The 22,323-nt window shown below is 43.3% G+C and overlaps 1 pseudogene; it reads left to right on the forward strand.

Annotated features, from left to right (window-relative positions):
- Positions 1 to 1,116: 1,116 nt before the first annotated feature.
- On the forward strand, positions 1,117 to 1,247 carry LOC120933931 (annotated as a pseudogene).
- The last annotated feature ends 21,076 nt before the right edge of the window (positions 1,248 to 22,323 follow it).

Below are 22,323 nucleotides of genomic sequence, written 5' to 3' on the forward strand. Positions count from 1 at the left end.
AAAGGCCAACTTAGAGGCGTTGAGACTTTGATTCCTGTTGCCTTCTATTGAGGTAGTATCAGGTTGGATCCTCAAGGGTGAAGTCTCAGAGATGTTTCTGTGGTTGCAGATATGGCTCCCAACCTCTGCCACAGCCCAGACCCTAACAAACAGTAGGCAAACCAGCAGTAAGACCTGGTACAGCTTTCCTGGCTGGTGACCCTCCTAGGCTAAATTTGTAGCGTTGTGCTTCAGATGCATGCTCGGCCCCAATCACGCTCCTGAGCCCGGTGACAAGAATAGCCCAGAAGCCACTTTTTAGGCCTCAGCCTAGACCAAGAGAAGAACCACATGGCCCTCCCCAAATATTTGTCCCACCCCCCATCATGCCCCCAGTGCAGGGCTCAAGTCCTGCGGGAACGCGTGGGAACGGAGTTCCTGCACTTTTTTCACAGCAGGAACTCAGTTCCCTTTGCAGGACTAGAGCAGCCGAGCCGCCCGAGCCAATCCTTCACTAAGCGGCGATGCCCAGCTCGAGTCACTGTCAGGGGCAGGCAAACCTTAGTAGTCCTTTTTGTTACTGGCCGCTTCGTGTATATGGATTCATCAGGTAGTGTGCAGGTATTCCGTCACTTCCTCGATGCTGCAATGTCTCCTGGGAGCTTTTGTCATTGTTCCCAGGAGACATTGCAGAGGTCTGCCGCGAGTTATCGCGGGATTTAGAAAGAACTTCTTTCTAAATCCCACGATAACTCGCGGCAGACCTTCGCAATGTTCCTAGGAACAATGACAAAAGCTCCCAGGAGACATTGCGGCATCGAGGAAGTGACGGAATACCCACACACTACCCGATGAATCCATATACACGAAGCGGGCAGTAACATAAGGATTACTAAGGTACAGTGGATCGAAAAAAAAACATGTGGTTTAGTAATTATGCATATGTATAATTAGTAGTAATTATGCATATGAGCGTATCATTTTTAACTTTTTTCGGTGCGTTAGTGGATCTTGGGTGGGAGTTCCCACACTTTTTTCCCCAGGACTTGACCCCTGCCCCAGTGGCTTGAACCTCCTACTGGGGATGGCTAGGGAAAATATGAGTATTCATAACTCAGCCTGGCAGGGAAACCTCATATCGCTTCTCGGCCTTTTGGCTAAGATCAAGTGTAGTATCTGTTCTTATCAGTTGCCAATAGGTGGTGCTAAGCTGACTGTCCCCGGTACCCTGTGGCAGGGGGAAAGGGATGGCAGTCGGCGGACGCTAAGCCTGTTGGTGTGGAGGTGGAAGCCTTCTGATTTGGACAGAGAGGCATGAGGTCGAAGCCAAGAGGCCGGGTCCCTGGCCGTTGGCCTGGATTTGGTGGTAACTGCCCCAGTCAGTTGTTCTGGAGGGAACCCTTGCTTCTCCTTTAACCGGGAAGGAGCGGGTAGTACTTCCAGAATGTGATTAGGTGGGAGAGATAGGGGTTGTGGGTAGAGTCTGCGTCAGTAGGCTCTCCCCAACCTCTTCTCCCACCTTCCTGGCTGGGAAGGGTGCTGCCGGTCCGGACCGGGGGCTAGGGACCGTTGAAAAGCCTGTGGAGATTGTGCCCCTGGAGTGGCAGTCCAGGGGTGCCATACATTGCACGAGTGTTTGAGGGGCACTCATCGTGTGGCACCTTCAGGTCACTGATCTCCACAACACACTTTTCACACCTGCCGCTTGGGCCGGGCCTTTTGGCTAGGACCAGTGGAATTTTTATCCTGGCCGGAGGGCCGGCCAATGTATTTCACATTGGTCACTTTCCTCACCTTCCCATCTTCCTTTTCCCCACTTTCTTTTATTATTTTTCCCCGTGTGTTGTTTTTGTTTGTCACTTTTTGTGTGGTGCTTGCACTTTATGTGTGGCGAGTAGGATGCTGGTCCTCGGGCCGGTCTCTGAAAGTCTTAGGAGTTGGTGGACTCGGCCTTCTGGTTAGGTTCACCGGCTCTCATGGGGTCTCCCTTCGGGGGAGCCTCACCGAGGAGGGTTCTGTTTCGGCAGTCCCTCTGAGGATGTTGGGTCCTTGTGGCTTCGGCTGCTTGGACCAAGATGGGTCCATATGGCTTCGGCTGTATGGACCACAGTTTACTCTTTTCCCTGCCAGGAGCCTAACGCCCCGGGGGATCAGAGACGGGTCCTTTTCGGAGGACCACTGACGTTTGCACCAGTCGCAGTTTTTTGTGATGTCACTCTTTATGTGTGTGCACATTTTTCCCTGCACCGGGTGGAGTTTTTGGGTTGTGTTTTGCACGCCACAGGCTTTTCAACAGAAAAAAGGGAAACCTCATACTATCGCCAAGTGTGCCAGTGACATATACTGGGAACAGCAACCCCAATGAGCTTAGGGAGAATCCAAGTGCACAACTACACAAATAAAACTAAAAACAAAATTTTTATATTGCTTAGCAACCTGACTAAGAGGATGCTACATATATTCAGTAATCATGGGACCATTCAAATAGCTTTGAAGAGGTTGTAAACCCTCTCATAAACCTAATGAAGTGAATAGCTTCAGGTGATACACAGAGATGAAACAAATCCTCCTACATAAGTTTTACTTGTTTATCCGCAGCCACCTCTTCTCTACATCCCTTCAAACGTGCAGATTTGTGATAAAATCCTTCTGTATCTGTGAGGAGCATAGAGAAGGGGGTGGAGAGCTGCAGTTACAGAGCTGTATTCTGAATAGACAAGATGTGAGCTCTCCTCCCCCTTCACAATTTACCTCATGTGTCGGGAAAGCTTGTCAAAAGTGATACATGCTGATAACAGAGGAACAAAGAACCAGAGAGAAATAACACTTGGAGCTTTGGAGATAGACACTACAAATATATGTGCTTTGTTCAGATTTCATTACTGAGGTTTACACAACCAATTTAAGTTCTTTGCCTGCCAAATGGGTTGAAATTAGATGATTCTCATGCTAAGTAATTATTTGTGATTGTGCATACACCTGCCATTTTTCTGAAGCCATCTTTCCTTCATCTGCCAAACTAGAGATCTCTGTAAGGTAAAATGGATCTCTAACACTAATAGACCAGTGCGAATTCATGCTCATGCTTGTGCACATTGCTTACGTACTAATATTAACGAGTGAAGGACCAATGTCACTTATGCAGTGCCAGTTCATCTTGCACATGCAGTATTTGTGCGCAATCGCAAATTTGCACGTGCACATACCAATTAGCACTCGTTCCTGTGTTCCCAAGACCCGATCTGCTGTACCTGCTTACTCGTGTATGACCTGGCTTGCCTTTGAACTTCACCTCTGCTCTCGCTCTAGCTCTGTTACTAACTACTCTGACCTTGGCTTGTTTACTGGATCTGATCTGCCTGCTGACACTGTACCGCATTGTCTGGCTATTAACGACCTTGGCCTATCTCCTGGACTTGCTTAGCCTGCTGATTCGTTGCCTCACTGCCCGATTGCTGCTGACTGCTGCTCATCCTCTGGTTCTGCTTCCATTCCAGGCTCTGGTGCCAAGCTGCTCGTGCATCCTGTTCCAAGGACTGTGACTACCAGCTCTACCCACCTACAGAGTGGATATTACCAGCTAGCTGCTACGGTACTCGTGCCACTCCTTGCCTTTACACTCTCTATCACCACCTTCAGGAGTGTTAGGTGGAGGTGCAAGAGAGGCCTCCACAACATTCCTTAAATAATTAAACAGTACTGATTGGCATATTCAAGGCTTTGGACATCTTTTTATATCCTTTTCCATCTTTGTAAAGTTTCATTACCTTGTTAGGCAGGTCTTTTGACTGTTCTTTTCTGCTCCCCATAGCTTAGTATCTAGTCTGCTTCGTGCATTCATGTGAGAGCTAACAAATTCATTGACTATTTATACACAGACACTAATTGCGATTTAAAAAGCCACAAATGTGGGAAATTAACCTTTAAGGCCTTGTACACACGACCAGACATGTCCGATGAAAACGGTCCGCGGACCGTTTTCATCGGACATGTCTGCTGGGAGATTTTGGTCTGATGTGTGTACACACCATCAGACCAAAATCCCTGTGGACAGAAAACGCGGTGACGTGGCGGCGACGATGACGCGACGACGTGCGCGAACCAGGAAGTTCAATGCTTCCACGCATGCGTCAAATCACTTTGACGCATGCGGGGGATTTCGGTCCAATGGTTAGGTGTACTAACCATCGGACATGTCCGACGGACAGGTTTCCACCGGACAAGTTTCTTAGCATGCTAAGAAACTTTTGTCCGCTGGAAACCTGTCCGCTAGGCTGGAAAACTGTCCGGTAGGCCCTACACACGGTCGGACATGTCCGCGGAAACTGGTCCCGGACCAGTTTCAGCGGACATGTCCGGTCGTGTGTACGAGGCCTAACAGCCATTTTAACCTGTGTGTGTCACCTTCTGTGTCTATACCAAGGCCAAACATTCCAGGGTATGTAAACTTTTCATAAGGGACATTTGGGTGATTTCTGTTATCATTATGATTTTAAAAGGAGACAAAAAAGTATGTGATAATAAATGGCTTCATGTGATCACTTGAATAAAAGACAGTTTTTTGGCATAATTAGTCATATTTTTAATATAAATGAAAATTATATTTTTTTTATTATCAAATACACATTTCACAATTTCTGCCAGGGTATGCAAACCTTTGAGCACAACATTATGCAATAAAAAAATGTAAAAGCTCAAATTTCTTCATAAATTTAGGCCAATATGTATTCTGCTACATGTTTTTGGTAAAAAGAAAATCCAAATAAGCGTATATTGATTGGTTCATGCAAACGTTATAGCGTCTACACACTATGGGATATTTTTTTGGAATTTTTATTTGTTTTTTTTTACTAGTAATGGTGGCGATCAGCGACTTATAGCGGGACTGCGACATTGCGGCAAACACATTGGACACTAAATAAAACTTTGGTACTTTTTTTGGGACTAGTGACATCAATACAGTGATCAGTGTTAAAAAAATATGCACTGTCACTGTACTAATCACACTGGCAGGGCAGGTGTTAACATTAGGGACGATCAAGGGGTTAAATGTGTTCCTAGGGAGTGTTTTGTAACTGTGGGGGAGGTACTTTAACTGTGGGAAGACAAAGATCTGTGTTCCTGCTTAACAGAAACACAGAATCTCTGTCTTCCCTATCAACTTGTTTACAGACTACAGTTCTGCCTCTGTCGGTAGCAATTGGCAGGTCCCGGCAAACATCGGGTCCGCTGGACCCGCTGATTGGCTCCCGCTATGTCCAATCACAGTGGGAGTGGGAGCCTGTGCGCCGCAGACCCGGACGTGCAAAATCATGTACCTGCACGTGATTTCGCACAGCGGAGTCACAACCCCGCAGTACATATATGTGGGGCGGTCGAAAGAGACGTTAAAGTGGACCTCGCACTGCAAGCAAGGTTGGCTTGTTTAGTAAGCCTCGATTTTCGAAACTTCCACAGTTACCTGAACAAGACTGTGTTGTGGAAAAAAAGTTAATATAGTTGGGTCTCATTCACATGGGCACTCCTGCGTTTAGCTTTTCTGGAAGCAGGAGAAGCCATATTGGTAGAAAAAAAAATGTGCTTCCCATATCAATTTTTCTTTTGTTTTGAATGATGTTCCTGCTTTAAAGCAGGTTTGGCTGTGCTTAAGCACAATTAGATGCGTTTAGCTGTATTTACACACCTTGACATGCCTTTAGCCATGCTTAGAGTGTTTAATTGGATCCTGGACATACAGAATTTAATTTTCTCTTTTCAAATAAAGGGACCACACCTAAATGCTGGTAAACACACAGCGTGAATGGCACATTTGAAAAATAATTTTATGCATTTATACAGTATGTTCTTTAGAAATGTCCTCTAAATGCATATAAATCAAGGTTATACAGAGCCAGTGTAAATGATGCCTAATATTTTTCTCTCTTGAATATTTGTAGACAATGATGATCCACAGAGTTGAAAAGTATCATGACTGATTCTATTACTATCAGTGAGTGATTTTTTTTTTACCCAGAGTGATGAAATATGCCTTGTACACACGATCGGTTTTCCCGGCGGTAAAAAGTCTGCCGGGAAAACCGAGGAGAAAACCGAGAACCTACTCAGTAGCTTTTTCCCCCTACCCACGGCTGGGTTTCCCAACAGGAAAACTGCCATGAGAGCTTTGGTCGGGAAACCCGGCTGTGTGTATGCTCCACCGCAGGTTTTCCCCATAGGGAAATTGCCGGCTTAAAAACTGCCAGGAATCCCAGCGGGAAAAAAGAGAACATGTTCTCTTTTTTCCCGTTGAGATTCCAGACGGTTTTCCTGTCGAGAAAACTGCGATGGAGCATACACACGGCCGGGATTCCCTGCTAAAAGCTCTGATGGCCGTTTTCCTGACAGGAAAACTGGTCGTGTGTATGAGGCAAAACTGTAGGGCCCCGTACACACGTCCGAGGAACTCGACATGCCAAACACATCGAGTTCCTTGTCGAGTTCTGTGTTGAAGCCGCCGAGGATCTCGGCGAGCCAACTTTCCTCATTGAACAACGAGGAAATAAAGAACATGTTCTCTATTTGGCCCGACGAGTTCCTCGTCGGCTTCCTCGGTGAAAAGTGTACACACGACCGAGTTTCTCGGCAGAATCCAGCTCCGTTTGAGTTTCTAGCTGAATTCTGCCGAGAAACTCGGTCGTGTGTACGGGGCCTCGCTTGTTCAATTTTCATACAATTGCTGCCTAGCATTGGAAAAGGGGCAGTATATGTTGAAAACAGGAATCTCTGCTTTGTATACTGTGCATGCAGTCTCAGCTAGGGAGTGGTAATCTCTTTTACTGTAATAGCTGGTTCCACATCCTTTCATCTTACACTTAGGAGTGTATTTATTAAAAAGTTGCATGGCTATTCATCTAAACTGTATGCAATTTGTTCTGTGTAATCGGAGCAAAATTGAATGGTCTCAGTCTATATTTTTTGCAGATCTAATGTGTGAATGGAGATACAGTAATAATGTTATGGCAACTAGATGAAGCTGATGAGCATGCGTGTTTCCTATAATGTTCAGTGCCATCTTGTGGCATAGTGTGGTATTTTCTCCATTCATACATTCCATCTGCTAATCTGTTCAGCCACCGAGAGTGAAAGAAAGTCGTTTGTAAACTACATGTCACTGGATTTGTAGCTTATCTAGGGCTATGGACTATTTGGATGACAGTGCTGATTAGCCTAACTCCACTGATTGATCACATGTTTCTCCATAGCTGGAAATACTGCATATTTCCTTTCTCTCCTGTGTTGAACAGCACAGTGGGTGAGTGAAGGCAAGACAAATATATGCTAATGAAGTGGGGAATATGAAAGCAAACCTTTTCCTTTATCCCAAATGGGCTCAGCTCAGGTTTGCTTTAAAGCCCACAACCACAAGACAAAGGGGGTTATTTACAAAAGTGGATTTCCACTTTGCAATACAAGTGCAAATTACATGTGCAAAGTTCAGTTGAAATTGCACTGAAAGTGCACTTGGAAGTGCAGTCGCTGTATATCTGAGGGGAAGATCTGAAATTAAGGGAAGCTCTGCTGTTTTTTTTTTATCCAATCATGTGCAAGCTAAAAATGCTGTTTTTTATTTTCCTTGCATGTCCCCCTCGGATCTACAGCGACTGCACTTCCAAGTGCACTTTCAGTGCATTTTCATGTGCACTTTGCACTTGTAGTGCAAAGTGGATTTGCCTTTCGTAAATAACCCCCAAAGACTGCTTAAAGAGGATCTTGTACTAGTATTTATTCAAGCCTCTTTGTGCCAAAGGTTTGAGCTACTCTGCATTCCCTGGGAACTGGACAGAAAGATGGTGTTTAGGTCCAACATTTGTTTTTATTTTACTTTACAGTAAAATTTGGGCATAGTGAAAGGCCTGCATGAATGAGACGACCTTGCTTTCTTGATTATACATTACGGGACCCAGAGCCTTAATTACTTAATGGGTTATGTAGTCACCACAGGTGATTGGACACTGGCAAACCCAATTAAAATTGAGTTCCTCCCCTATATAATCCCTCCCAAATGGAGAGTACTTCAGTTTTTTTGCCAGTGTTTAAGGTGGTTGGTCACGTTCAACATGTGCTAAGAAGAAAATGCTCTTTTGATGGTCGGCTGCGGAGACCTAGGAGCTATAACCGGATCCATTCCTCAGGCTGATATCAAAAGCCTAAGATTGTTGGTACCCGGGCCTCGTGTAAAGAAGAAACAATGTTTGCCTGTAATGTCTCTCTGCGGAGGTCTGGGCTCTGGGATCCAGACTTTGGTGTACTAATACATCTGTGGCACGAAACGTTTCTGGCAGAGTCTTCTACAGGTCCAGGTATGAGGTTTCTCTAATGGAACCCTTGATAAACCTGAAGGTTGGCACAACTTGCCCGCCATCATGGGTAAAAGCTGGAACTACTTTTAGTAGCTTTCCTGCAGCGTGGATAAGGTAAGAAGACGATCATTTTTATTTGATATTATCTTCTGTGAGTAGGATGTCTTTCCTGGTTTTCACCACTGGAGGGAGTAAGTGCAACCTGGTGTTTTCTTACATAAGCCATCCAGGATACAAGCTCAGTGAAGTCGCTCAAATTTAAACACCACTCACCTCCTTCCGCTGCAGGCTCTGCCACAAATACGCATCCAGGTGTACATAATGATGCCCCCAGTAATCTCTCCCACCTTTTCCTTGTCTCCTAGCCACCGCCATGACAGCGGCGCATGCGAGCACCGGGAGTGCGCTTTAGCTGTCTAAACTGAGACATGGATAGGGGGAGGGCCGTGGTTGCTAGTGCCCATGTGCAACACAGGACGTTATCGCAACCTCCTTGAAAGGTAGCAGAAAACGGGGTAGATCCCTCTTCATCTGCTCTGCCTCACTCATCAGATGAGCCTTTCTGAGGGTGAAAAATCCCTCTCTGGAGATTGGGATCATGTGCAGTCTGAGGATGAGAGGATCCCTGTGACTTCTCAGTCGCTAAAGATGTAGGTGCAATATTACCAGAGATGGTGCGTGCCACTTACAAATTGCCTCCTGTTGAAGCTTCTAGACCCTCTGTTTCCTCTTTGGGGTCTCGGTAATACCTGCAGGCTGCATGAGCCTTTACAGTTCATCCCTTGCCTGATAAACTGATGTATGATGACTGGGTTCACCCAGATAAACAGTTTTCTCCTCCTAGGCAGTTTTCTCTCCTTTATCCTATGGAGGAAGGTTTCACTAAGAAATGGGGGGGTACCTGCTATTGATGCAGCTATTTCTTGTGTAAACAAAAACCTGACCTGTCCTATTGACAATGCGCAGGGTTTTAAGGACCCAACTGATAAAAATCTGGAATCCTTATTAAAAGCCTCTTCTTCCATGGCTGGGGCTCTAGTACAACCTGCAGTTGCAGCAATTGGTGTATATCAGTTCCTCAAGGAACAAATGAAGCAGATGATTAACCTCCTCCCTACAGAGGAGATTGAGATTTATGAGGACCTTCCTAAGGCCTTGTGTTTTGCAATTGATGCGATTATGGACTCAACAACAATTGTTCAACAAGCATCCCGCTTGAATCTCCTGCAGGTACACATACAGAGGTCCCTTTGGTTAAAACATTGGATGGCCGAGGTTTCTTGCAATAAATACTTGGCAGTGTTCCCCTTTGGGGGAGATGACCTGGATAAATACATTCAAAGATTACCGGAAGCAAGTCTACTCTGTTGCCGGTAAAAAAGAAGAGTAAGTGTCCCTCATTTAAACAAACTCTTTCTCCAGCCCCTGGAACCTCATTCTCCAGGCAGTGGCGACGGGCCTCCCCAGTCTAACACTAGGGGAAAGGCCCAGAGCCAAGCCCAAGGGCAGAAAAGGACTTGGCAGACCCCCTAACGTCTCTATGAAGGGATGCCCCCGTTCGGCCGAGTGGGGGGAAGGCTGCTGCAATTTGCAAGTGCCTGGCGGAACGAAGTTCAGCACAAGTGGGTCATCTCCACAGTGTCCTCAGGCTACAAGCTAGAGTTCAGAGAACTTCCGCCATCCTGTTTTCTGAGATCAAGAGTTGCCAAAGATGCAGAAAAAAGAAGGCATTCACTGTTGGCCTTGGAACACCTGTTGTCCCAAGGGGTAATCTTGGAGTTAGCCCCAGAGGATCAGGATTCTATTCAACCCCTTTTTACGGTTCCAAAACCAAATGAGGATGTCAGACCTATCCTAGATCTGAAAAGCCTGAATCAGTTCCTGAACATTGGCTCCTTCCGCATGGAGTCTGTCCGTTGTTTCCACCCTTCAGGGAGGAGAATTCCTGGCATCAATAGACATCAGAGATGCAAATCTACATGTGTCAATATTCCCCGCTCACCAAAGGTTTCTAAGGTTTGCGGTGGATCAGCGCTACTTTCAGTCCGTGGCCCTTCCTTTCGGGCTGGCTACAGCACCTTGAGTTTTCACAAAGATACTGGCCCTGGGAATTGGTGTGGCGCGGCACCGATTCGGACGGTGCCATTGCCTGCAATAGCCAACGGTTTGGCATGCGATTTGACATGTCAAATCGTATACCAAATCATACCAATGTGAACCTAGGCTTAATGAGTTAAGTTCCACTTTAAGGTTGAGGTGTCCTGGAGAGTATATATTAGGCTAGGTACATTTATTTAGCTACACCGTAACAGAACTTTATACAGTTTTATGCAGCCAGCAAAAGAAGACAGTATCAGATATCTCCTTCTCGTTTCGAAAGTTTGGATACTGCAATAAAACAGTGATGTCTCCTCTTACTACTCTTGTTGAACCAGATACTCATGAAATGTGAATTATAGGATGGCAAATGCTCTGAGTGACTTTATAATTAAGAGGCCAAAGAACAGGAACTGTAGGAAAGGTTACTGGGACAGGAATGGAGTAGTTATCTATAGACAAATGTTTGATTGTTATTGACAAGTGCTCCTGTTTTACTTCTATTTTAGTGTTAGTAGGTTACATAATAGGTTACATAGTAGGTTAGGTTGAAAAAAGACACCAACCAATGTGTATGTTTTTATGTCAGTATTACAGTGTATATCCCTGTATGTTGTGGTCATTCAGGTGCCTATCTAATAGTCTTTTGAAATTTCCGAGGCCCCCCGCTGAAACTACTGTCTTTGGAAGAGAATTCGACATCCTTACCACTCTTATGCCGCGTACACACGGTCAGAATTTCCAACAACAAATGTTCGATGGGAGCTTTTTGTTGGAAATTCCGACCGTGTGTAGGCTCCAATGTACATTTGCTGTCGGAATTTCTGACAACAAAAAATAGAGAGCTGGTTCTTAAATTTTCCGACAACAAAAGTTGTTGTCGGAAATTCCGAGCGTGTGTACACAATTCCGACGCACAAAATTCCACGCATGCTCGGAATCAAGCAGAAAGGCCGCAATGGCTATTGAACTTAAATTTTCTCGCCTCGTCGTACGTGTTGTACATTACCGGGTTCTTGACGTTCATAATTTCTGAAAACATTTGTGTGACCGTGTGTATGCAAAACAAGTTTAAGCCAACATCCGTCAGAAAAAAATCCACGGTTTTGTTGTCCAAATGTCCGATCATCTGTACGTGGCATAACAGTACAGAACCCTCTACGCAGTTTAACCTCCTGGGCGGTGTTCCCGAGTCTGACTCGGGGTGAGATTTTTGGGCTAGGATCGGTAACCCCGAGTCAGACTCGGGCTTGCCTCGCTGGATGTACAGGGAGTTTTACTTACCTTGTCCCTGGATCCAGCGATGCCACCGCGCTGTGTGAGCGAGCGGGACCTCGCTCGATTCACACAGCGTCCTCCTGTGCCGCCGATCTCCGTTCCCTGCGACGTTACGACGCACGGGGACGGAGAACGGCGCCAAATTTAAAAAAGTAAACAAACACATTACATACAGTATACTGTAATCTTATAGATTACAGTACTGTATGTAAAAAAAAACACACCCCCCTTGTCCCTAGTGGTCTGCCCAGTGTCCTGCATGTCATTTTATATAATAAAAAACTTTTTTTCTCCCTGCAAACTGTAGATTGTCCATAGCAACCAAAAGTGTCCCTTTATGTCAAAAATAGTTTTAGATCAGCTAGAAAACAGCGATAATAAATTATAATCACTTGCAGAATTGTGCGATAGCGATTTGCGGGGAAATTTGTCATAAAAAAAAAAAAATGATGACAACGACAATTCTGCAACTGAGCAAATTTCAGTGATTTTGATTTGATTACATTATTGAATAATTTTTATTATAATTATATTATTATTTGTTATAATTATTTATAGTTATTTATTATATTATAATTTATAATTTTGTTTTTAAAAAAATGTCATACCCGGGATGCCTATTAGAATCTTGTTTGGTCAGATTTAAGTGAGTTATTTCTAAAAATTACAGGCCTACAATATAAAACGCCAAATTTCCTTGCAAATAATGGTACCGCTTTCAGCATGTTTTTTCTGAAAGAATCATACCGCCAGGGAGGTTAAGGTTAAACCGCTTCTCTTCTAATTTTAAAGAATGGCAGCATGTTTTTTTTAATTCTCTTTTGCTGAAAAGTTTTATCCCTATTGTCATAATAAATAAGTCCATTAAATAGTGAACAATAATAAAAATTGTGACAAATAAAAAGTCCAAAGAAATAAATATTCATAAATTGTAGCTCATAAAGCCATGGAAAATAATTATTCTGGAGAGATGCGTGGTCAAATTCCACCACGTGATCCACCACCTAGTATAAGATGGACTCTTACCAGAGTTACAGGACTCTATCACGGAGTCAAATGCACTCAGTGTGATAAATCGTCATCAATCAGACATCACATATCCTTCAGGAACAAAGTGTCCAGTGCTTCAAATATATCTCAGTGGATGTAGGGAAGACGATGTGCTCCGTGGATATAAAATTAAGATAACATCCACATCCGCAACGGTTTTACACTATGGCCCGGATTCACAAAGCACTTACGCCGACGTATCTCCAGATACGCCGTGTAAGTGTAAGTAAGCGCCGTCGTATCTATGCGCCGTGCCCATAAACTGAGATACGCCTGAAAATAGGCTTCATCCGACCAACGTAACTTTCCTACGCCGTCGTATCGTGGGCGCATATTTACTCTGGGCGCATTTGCCGCTTCTATTGATTTTCTATGCACATATGCAAATGAGGGAGATACACCGATTCACAAACGTAGTTGCGCCCGGCGTATAATATACGCGGTTTGCGTAAGTCGTACGTCCGGCATAAAGTTATTCCCCATATAGGAGGCGCAACTCATGCAAAGGTATGGACCAGGGAACACAAGTCGTCGTATCTTTTGTCAGTTACGTTGTACGTGAATATGACTAGGCGTAGGTTACGTTCACGTCGTAGGCAGTGATCCGCCGTATCTTAGGGAGTAGTTCCGACGTGATTCTGAGCATGCGCACAGGGATGCGGCCACGGGACGGCGCATGCGCCGTTCATTTTAAGTACTTCTATGACGCTTGGCCCATCATTTGCATGGGGTCACTCCTCATTAGCATGGCTCACGCCCACTTCCACCTACGCTGGCTTACGCCGAGGAAAGCCAGCGTATCTTTAACAGCGAGTGGGAGCAAGTGCTTTGTGAATCCAGTGCTTGCATCTGTGCGCTGCGCTGGCATAGTGTAAAAGAGATACGATACGGCGGCATGAATATGTGCCGTTGTATGTGAATCCGGGCCTATGTGTGTAGCGGGGTCATCCTATCAGAGACTATTGATAGCCTGCATCCACATCGGAGCTCCAGTTACATCTGTATATATATATATTGATATGCCTTTAAAGTAATGCATTGTGGGACCAGAAGTACCGGGAGATGTGGACTCCATTGACACTTAGTAGAAACAGACTACACTTCCCACAATGCCCTGCCTTATTGGAACATGTAACACCTCCGCACAGACTTATGGGGGAGGTTACTTAAGGACAGGGAGGAGCTGATTTCTCTCTCTCGGGACCTGCATCTTCTCCTCTGCGGAGCTGTGTAAAGCTCCACAGCCAAGTTGTTAGGCCTGAAGCCTGGGTCTGGATCCACCAGAAGACCAGCCATCCGGAGGCAAGCAAGACCAAGAGTGCCCAGTTCGTGTGCCAGGAGACCGGAGAAGCCGCCCAGCTGACAATCGAAACAGTGGAGAGCCTGTTACCGGAGGCCTCTTTGCCACACAGCAGTGATTGACCAGCGCGCCTTTGAGGAGAATTCAGGCGGATGGGGCCTGTTGGGTGAGAGAGCACATGCTCAAAACCTTAAATCTCACTTCAGTTTATAACCTGGTGGGCACTCAATGAGTTGGAGCCACATGTTGGATCTCTGACTGAATCAGAGAGGCCTAGTGATTTGGGGGGTTGTACCTGCGGAGTAGACTGACGCTGAGGAGCGATCAGTTTATTAGCATGAGTGACTGTCCTACCCTGTTTGACTGAGCCTACTTCCTCGTTTACCCTTTTGGAAATACAATTTAAAAGTGCACCAACAGCCGCAACGTAACCCTCATTCTTAAAGACTCTGGGGAGCTGTTTAAACCAGGCCTGGTAAAAGGAGTTCTACATTAGCTGTCCTGCAGGACTGCCCGCTAGGGGAGCTCACGAGCATAGGCTATTAAAAGTGCACTATAGGGTTAACCTGTTAGACATTTCTTTTGCTGTTTGCTGACTCTCGCACAGGCCCTTGCAGAGTCATTGTGTGATAATACCTGTGTTTAATTAATTCAATATTCAAACCCCTTTATCCTCTTTACAATATACACAGTAAAGTTATTCTTTTGGTTTGAATATGATAATTGTGTGATGCGTGTTTACTCCTGGGAACCGCCAACAGGAAGAAAAGGTAACGATAGTATTGTATTACCATTACATATTTATGTATGCTATTGTGGCCTCAGCCAAGTAGAGATCACTAAACATTACGGGCCAGATTCACGTAGCACAGCGGATCTATAGATCTGCTCGTTCTACGTGAATTAAGATACGCTCCCGCAAGTTTAGGAGGCAAGTGGCTAATTCACAAACAACTTACCTCCAAACTTGCGACGGCGGATCCTAAATCCCCCGGCGAAATTCAAATTCCGCGGCTAGGGGAGTGTACTATTTAAATCAGGCGCGTTCCCGCGCCGATTTAAATGCGCAGGCGCCGTCCGGGGAATTTCCCGGCGTGCATTGCTCCCACTGACGTCACTAGGACGTCAGTGGTTGCGACGTGAGCGGGACTTGCGACTCGCGTGTTCGTGAATCGGCGTACGCAAACGACGTAGGAAAATTCAAATTTGACGCGGGAACGCCGGCTATACTTAACATTGGCTGCGCCTGATAAAAGAAGGGGTAAGTATACTGCGGAAAACCGCTACGGAAACGACGTAAGAACACTGCGACGGGTCCGCGTACGTTTGTGAATTTGCGTATCTCGCTGATTTACATATTATTTATCGTAAATCAGCGGGAACGCCCCCGGCGCCATTTTTAAATTGAAAAAAAGATCCGACATTGTAACACTGTTGGATCTAGCCCTATCTATGCGTAACTGATTCTATGAATCAGGCGCATAGATAGGACCAGTTTACGTCAGAGATACGATGGTGTATCTGTAGATACACCGTCGTATCTCTTTGTGAATCTGGCCCTACAGGTTATCTGGTGTGCCAAGGGAGGGTTTGAGCCAGTTATCAAGGGGTGAGCCAAATAAAGAGAGTAGATCCCAAATCTAATCAGCGGCTCCTCTGGGTGTATCGCTACATGTGGATTTTTACTTAATTTTATATCAACGGAGCACATCCTCTTCCCTACATCCACTGAGATATACTGAAGGATATGTGTTGTCTGATTGATGATGATTTATCACACTGAGTGCATTTGACTCCGTGATAGAGTCCTGCAACTCTGGTAAGAGTCCATCTTACACTAGGTGGTGGATCATGTGGTGGGATTTGATCACGCATCTCTTCACAATAATTATTTTGCACGGTTTTATGAACTACAATATATGAATATTTATTTCTTTGGACTTTTTGTTTGACACAATTTGTATTATTGTGCACTATTTCATGGACTTATTTTGCCAATTAATAAGCACTGCATTATTTTTGTTTTATATTTTACCATACAGTATATCTGACTGTTTTTACGAGTGACTTTCCTCACTATTTTAGTTTTTATGTCTGCGCGCTTTAAAATTTTTTGTAAAGATTACTTGTGCTCAATTTAAAAAAAAATGATTTGCGTTAAAGGGAAGGTACTTTTCTTTGTGCGGTCTGTGATCCCTGGTGGAGCTTTAGTACCCCTCTAACCCCAATTCTGCGTTCCAATGGGGGCACTTCTGCTGCTTCTATAGGGTTCAAAATCTGTATAGGGTTGATTGTAGGGTGCACTGAATACTGGGTGTGCGTTATACAAAAAGAAGGATATATTGTGGGTGACATCATTTATTTCCAAACTAATCACATCCTTACGCATATAACCAGCGTTTGAAATTGATTATGTTTGTTTTATGTGAATTAAAAAAAATATATTAGTCAATAGAGACAGACCAGGCAACTGGGAGATAGAGAGGGTGGTAAGATGATTTATGTGTAAAGTTTGTAGCCGGTTAGTTAATGAAAATCAGGAAAAGCAGTTATACTGAAAAGTAAATTCCACAGACAGGGAGCAGTAGGAGACTGCAGATTCAGAGATGAAGGAGTGGAACAATAAATGATCTCAGGCAGCCAGAGAGAACAGAAGCTGGATTACAATGTTAGAGGGAAAGTAAAATAACATCATTAAATATAAGAAATAAAAGCTGATTTACCATCCGTGTATACTGCATATATGTAGCATTCTGATTAAAGAAGGACATATCTTTTATTGTAGCCCCTATCTTTATATATCACAGATCATAATTTACAAGATGACATTATGGCAATTTTTGTTTATAATGATTCAAAGCATTGTATAAAATACCCTGGTATAAAATGCCTACATATTATTTTCTTGCATACTATACACAGTCTATCTATACAGTCTACAGTGGGATAGTTGTTTTTTCATTGGGTGGATAACGAACATAAAAGTATGTTAAAGGTCCTTTAACCACTTAAGCCCCGGACCATTTTGTTGCTAAATGCCCAGGCCAGGTTTTGCGATTCGGCACTGCGTCGCTTTAACAGACAATTGCGCGGTCGTGCGACGTGGCTCTCAAACAAAGTTGGCGTCCTTTTTTCCCCCACAAATAGAGCTTTCTTTTGGTGGTATTTGATTACCTCTGCGGTTTTTATTTTTTGCGCTATAAACAAAAATAGAGCGACAATTTTGAAAAGAATGCAATATTTTTTACTTTTTGCTATAATAAATATCCCCCAAAAACAAAACATATATAAAAAAAATGTTTTCATCAGTTTAGGCCGATGTGTATTCTTCTACCTATTTTTGGTAAAAAAAAATCGCAATAAGCGTTTATCGATTGGTTTGCGCAACATTTATAGCGTTTACAAAATAGGGGATAGTTTTATTGCATTTTTATTAATTATTATTTTTTTACTACTAATGGCGGCGATCAGCGATTTTTTTCGTGACTGCGACATTATGGCGGACACTTCGGCCAATTTTGACACATTTTTGGGACCATTTAAATTGCATTGTTTATTGTGAAAATGACAGTTGCAGTTTGGGAGTTAACCATAGGGGGCGCTGTAGGAGTTAGGGTTCACCTAGTGTGTGTTTACAACTGATGGGGGGTGTGGCTGTAGGACTGACATAATCGATCGAGTCTCCCTATAAAAGGGATGACTCGATCGATGCAGCCGTCACAGTGAAGCACGGGGAAGCCGTGTTTACATACGGCTCTCCCCGTTCTTCAGCTCCAGGGAGCGATCGCGATGGGGCGGCTATAAACGAATAGCCGCGCCATCGTCCCGGATCCCTCCCCACGGGTTACCGACCGCCGCATGTACCGGGGGGGTCCCGATCGGACCCACGACCCGCGGAAAGGCGGGGACGTACATGTACGCCCATATGCCTGTACGTGCCATTCTGTGGACGTATATGTACATGCGGCGGGCGTTAACCGGTTAAAAGAATATGCACTCACCAGCCACCTTATTGGGTACACCTGTTCAATTGATTGGTAACACAAATTGCTAATCAGCCAATCACATGGCAGCAACTCAATTCATGTTGAAGAGGACTTGCTAAAGACTATTTATGTTGTGAAGAGGACTTGCTGAAGTTCAAATGAGCATCAGAATGGGGAACAAAAGGGGATTTAAAGGGGTTGTAAAGGTAAAAAAAAAAATTCCTAAATAGCTTCCTTTACCTTAGTGCAGTCCTCCTTCACTTACCTCATCCTTCCATTTTGCTTTTAAATGTCCTTATTTATTCTGAGAAATCCTCACTTCCTGTTCTTCTGTCTGTAACTCCACGCAGTAATGCAAGGCTTTCTCCCTGGTGAGGAGTGTCGTGCCTTCCCCCTCCCTTGGACTACAGGAGAGTCAGGACGCCCACTAACACACAGCTCCTTTCTCTATCTGCAAAGTAGAGAGCATCCTGACCTTCCTGTAGTCCAAGGGAGGGGGCGAGCAGGACACTACTAAGGTAAAGGAAGCTATTTAGGGGAAAAAATTGTACCTTTACAACCCCTTTAAGTGACTTTGAATGTGGCATGGTTGTTGGTGCCAGATGGGCTAATCTGAGTATTTCAAAAACTGCTGATGTACTGGGATTTTCATGCACAACCATCTCTAAGGTTTACAGAGAATAGTCAGAAAAAGAGAAAATATCCAGTGAACGGCAGTTGTGTGGACGAATTTGCCTTGTTGAGATGATAGAAAGGCAACATTAGCTCAAATACCCACTTGTTACAACCAAGGTATGCAGAATAACATCTCTGAATGCACAACACATTGAACCTTGAAGAATATGGGCTACAGCAGCAGAAGACCACACCGGGTGCCACTCCTGTCAGCTAAGAACAGGAAACCGAGGCTACAATTTGCACAGGATCACCAAAAGTGGACAATAGAAGATTGAAAAAAATGTTGCCTGGTCGGATGAGTCTCGATTTCAGCTCCGACATTCAGATGGTGGAGTCAGAATTTGGCGTAAAAAACATGAAATCATGGATCCATCCTGCCTTGTATCAATGGTTCAGGCTGGTGGCATAATGGTTTGGGGGATATTTTCTTGGCACACTTTGGGCCCCTTAGTACCAATTGAGCATTGTTTAAATGCCACAGCCTACCTGAGTATTGCTGCTGACCATGTCCATCCCTTTGTGACTACAGTGTACCCATCTTCTGATGTCTCCTTCCAGCAGGATAATGCACCATGTCACAAAGCTCAAATCATCTTACCACTGATTTCCTGAACATGACAATGAGGTCACTGTACTCCAATGGCCTCCACAGTCACCAGATCTCATCCAATAGAGCACCTCAGTGATGTGGTGGAACGAGAGATTTGCATCATGGATGTGCAGCCAACAAATCTGCAGAAACTGTGTGATGTTATCATCTCACTATAGAACAAAATCTCTGAGTAATGTTCCCAACACCTTGTTGAATCTATGCCATGAAGAATCAAGGCAGTTCTGAAAGCAAAAGGGGTCCAACCCGGGAAATAGCAAGGTGTACCTAATAAAGAGGTACTGAGACAATAGTCTTTTCTATTTATTTATTTTTTGTAAAATGATTGAAAGGAATTTACAGAGGTTTTTATAATATATTTTCCTTATATAACTACTGTGGTCAGAACTATAACAATAAACATTTTAAATAGATTTTGTTTTGTTTTTTTTAAACTATATTAAACTCTAAAACTAAAAATGTAATATATTGTAGCTTATCAATCATTAGATGTGGTGGCTGCATTCATTTTCTAGTTTAGGCTTTTTTCCCCTCTGTTTTCATCTGGTGATCTGGCCAGTAACACACCTCCTGTATTAGAGGGCCCACACTCTGGATGAAGGAGCACATGAGGCACCTTTGGACAGCAGCATTGTAAGTCTGAGGGGAGGGGAGTGTTAAATGTACTATAAGATTTAGAAATAAGAACAATTTGAAGCCAAACGCCATAATATGTAGTCTTGTATTCAGCTAGTGATTGGAGTAAAAAACTTGCATAGATGGATCGAAATTCAGTTGGTTCAGCAGAGATCGGCCAAAATGTGATACATGTGTGGCCACTCCCACTTGATAGAAGTCAATCTATTGTGAAGATGGAGGAATCTTATCAGATTTTAAAGAAAACAATCAATCTAAGGTTTCTTTTCATATGGTTTTCCCTATTTCCTTTTAAAATGTTAATTGTTTACAGAGTTCCATAGCTTAAAGGGTCACTAAAGGAAAACACATTTTTTGCTGAAATTACTGTTTATTGGGTATAGAGACATAAAAGTTAACTGATTCCTTTTAAAAATGATTAAAATTGAATTTAATCTATCATATAATGTACCTGCAGTTTCACTTTCGGTTTTAAAGGTACATACATGAAGTTCCGGGTGAGAGGTGAGTCGGGAAGACTCACAGAACAAAAACAAACAAATCCAGGGCAGTGTTTTGTCTTTAAAATTAATCTGATTGGTTATGAGGAGTTTTAGACACACAGTAATGACAGCTTAGACCACCGTGAAAATCTCCCAGTACCATGGTTATAAGGAAACAGGCAACCAGGAAGTGTGGAGATCACAGCAGAATTACAGCTACTTCAAAGCAAAAACGAACAATGAGGACATGAAACCAGGACTGCAGTAAGGTAAAGGAAGCTATTTAGCTTAATTTTTTTTTTCCTTTAGTGACCCTTTAAGTGACTTATCACATGGCTCCATCTGAGGTTTCAATCAGAAAGAAGAATCTCAAAGGCAGGTAGGCACTACTCTGCACTCTCTTTAGATAACATGTCATGCTCTGGGAATATTTTGACATGTAATACATTTTTTTATGAAAAGGAAAGGATATAAAGCAGGTTAAAATGTACGAAATTAAAAATATATATATTTAAACTGATCAAAACCAATACAATTTTCCTTTTAAGCAGTGGTCTCCAAACTGCGGCTCAGGGGGCAGATGTGGCCTTTTGTGTGCATTTATCTAGCCCTTGAGGCATTATTCTTGCCACTGACACCAACAATGGGGCATAACTACTCCCTCTGACACCAATGATGGGGCACTATTTTGCCACTACTACCAAAGATAGGGCGTTGTCTACTCCCACTGGCCACAGTCTGGCCCCCCTAAAGTCTGAAGGACAATAAAATGCCCCTTTGTTTACAAAGTTTGGAGACCCCTGCTTTAAAGGTACATCAAATGAATTTACCAAAATGACATTGGACTGAACAAATTTTTTCGTTTCATTAGTTTTTTTTGTTTTTTTTTGCTTTTTTCAGAAATTCGGAAATTTGGGAAATTCGAAAATTCTGAATTTGGAAATTCGGCAAATCCCACAATTCGGAATTCAGAATTTCGGAATTCGGAAATTCAAAAATTCGAAAATTCAAAAAATTTGGAATTAGAAAATTCAAAAAATTTGGAATTCTAAAATTCTAAAATTTGGAAATTCAGAAATGCGAAATTCCAAAATTTTCCAAATTTCCCATTTTCGAATTTTAGATTTTCGAATTAAAAATTTTCGAATTTAGAATTTTTGAAAATCTTAAAAAAAATGAAAGAAATCAGTAAAATTCGAAATAATAACTAACTAATAATAACTATTAAATTACAGGTATTGGAATTTCTTTCAAATTTGGCTGTTAGTGAATGTAATGAATACAAATTTATCTGAAGTTCCAAACCAATGGAATGGAACAAAATAATAATAAATAATAATAATAATAATAATAATAACATATTTTATTATTATTATTAGATCTTTACGTTCTATTCGTTATTTTGGATAATTCGTAACTTTGGATGAATTTGTATTTGTTACATTTACTAACAGCCAAATTTGAAAGATTTTGGAATTGCAATACCAATGGGTAGATTCAGGTAGGGGCGCCTAAAGATAGGTTGGCGTAGCCTAGCGTGTTTACACTATGCCGCCTTAAGTAAGAGAGGAAAGTACATGATTCAGAAAGCACTTACCTCCTTACTTAGGGCGGCGTGGTGTAAACACGGCGGGCGTAAGGGCGCCTAATTCAAATGGGTTGGGGGGGGGCGTGTTTAATGCTAATGAGGCTTGACCTCACGTTTTTAAAAAAAAATTCTTACTGCGCATGCGCTGGGCGCCTACATTTCCCAGGGCGCATTGCGGCTAAGTACGCCGTACGGGCCTATTGATTTCGACGCGGACGTAAACGACGTAACTCCCGATTCGCGGACGACTTACGCAAACAACGTAAAAAATTCGAACCTCGCGGCGGGAACGGCGGCCAT

This window comes from Rana temporaria, chromosome 3 (assembly GCF_905171775.1).
Source record: "Rana temporaria chromosome 3, aRanTem1.1, whole genome shotgun sequence".
Taxonomy (NCBI): domain Eukaryota; kingdom Metazoa; phylum Chordata; class Amphibia; order Anura; family Ranidae; genus Rana; species Rana temporaria.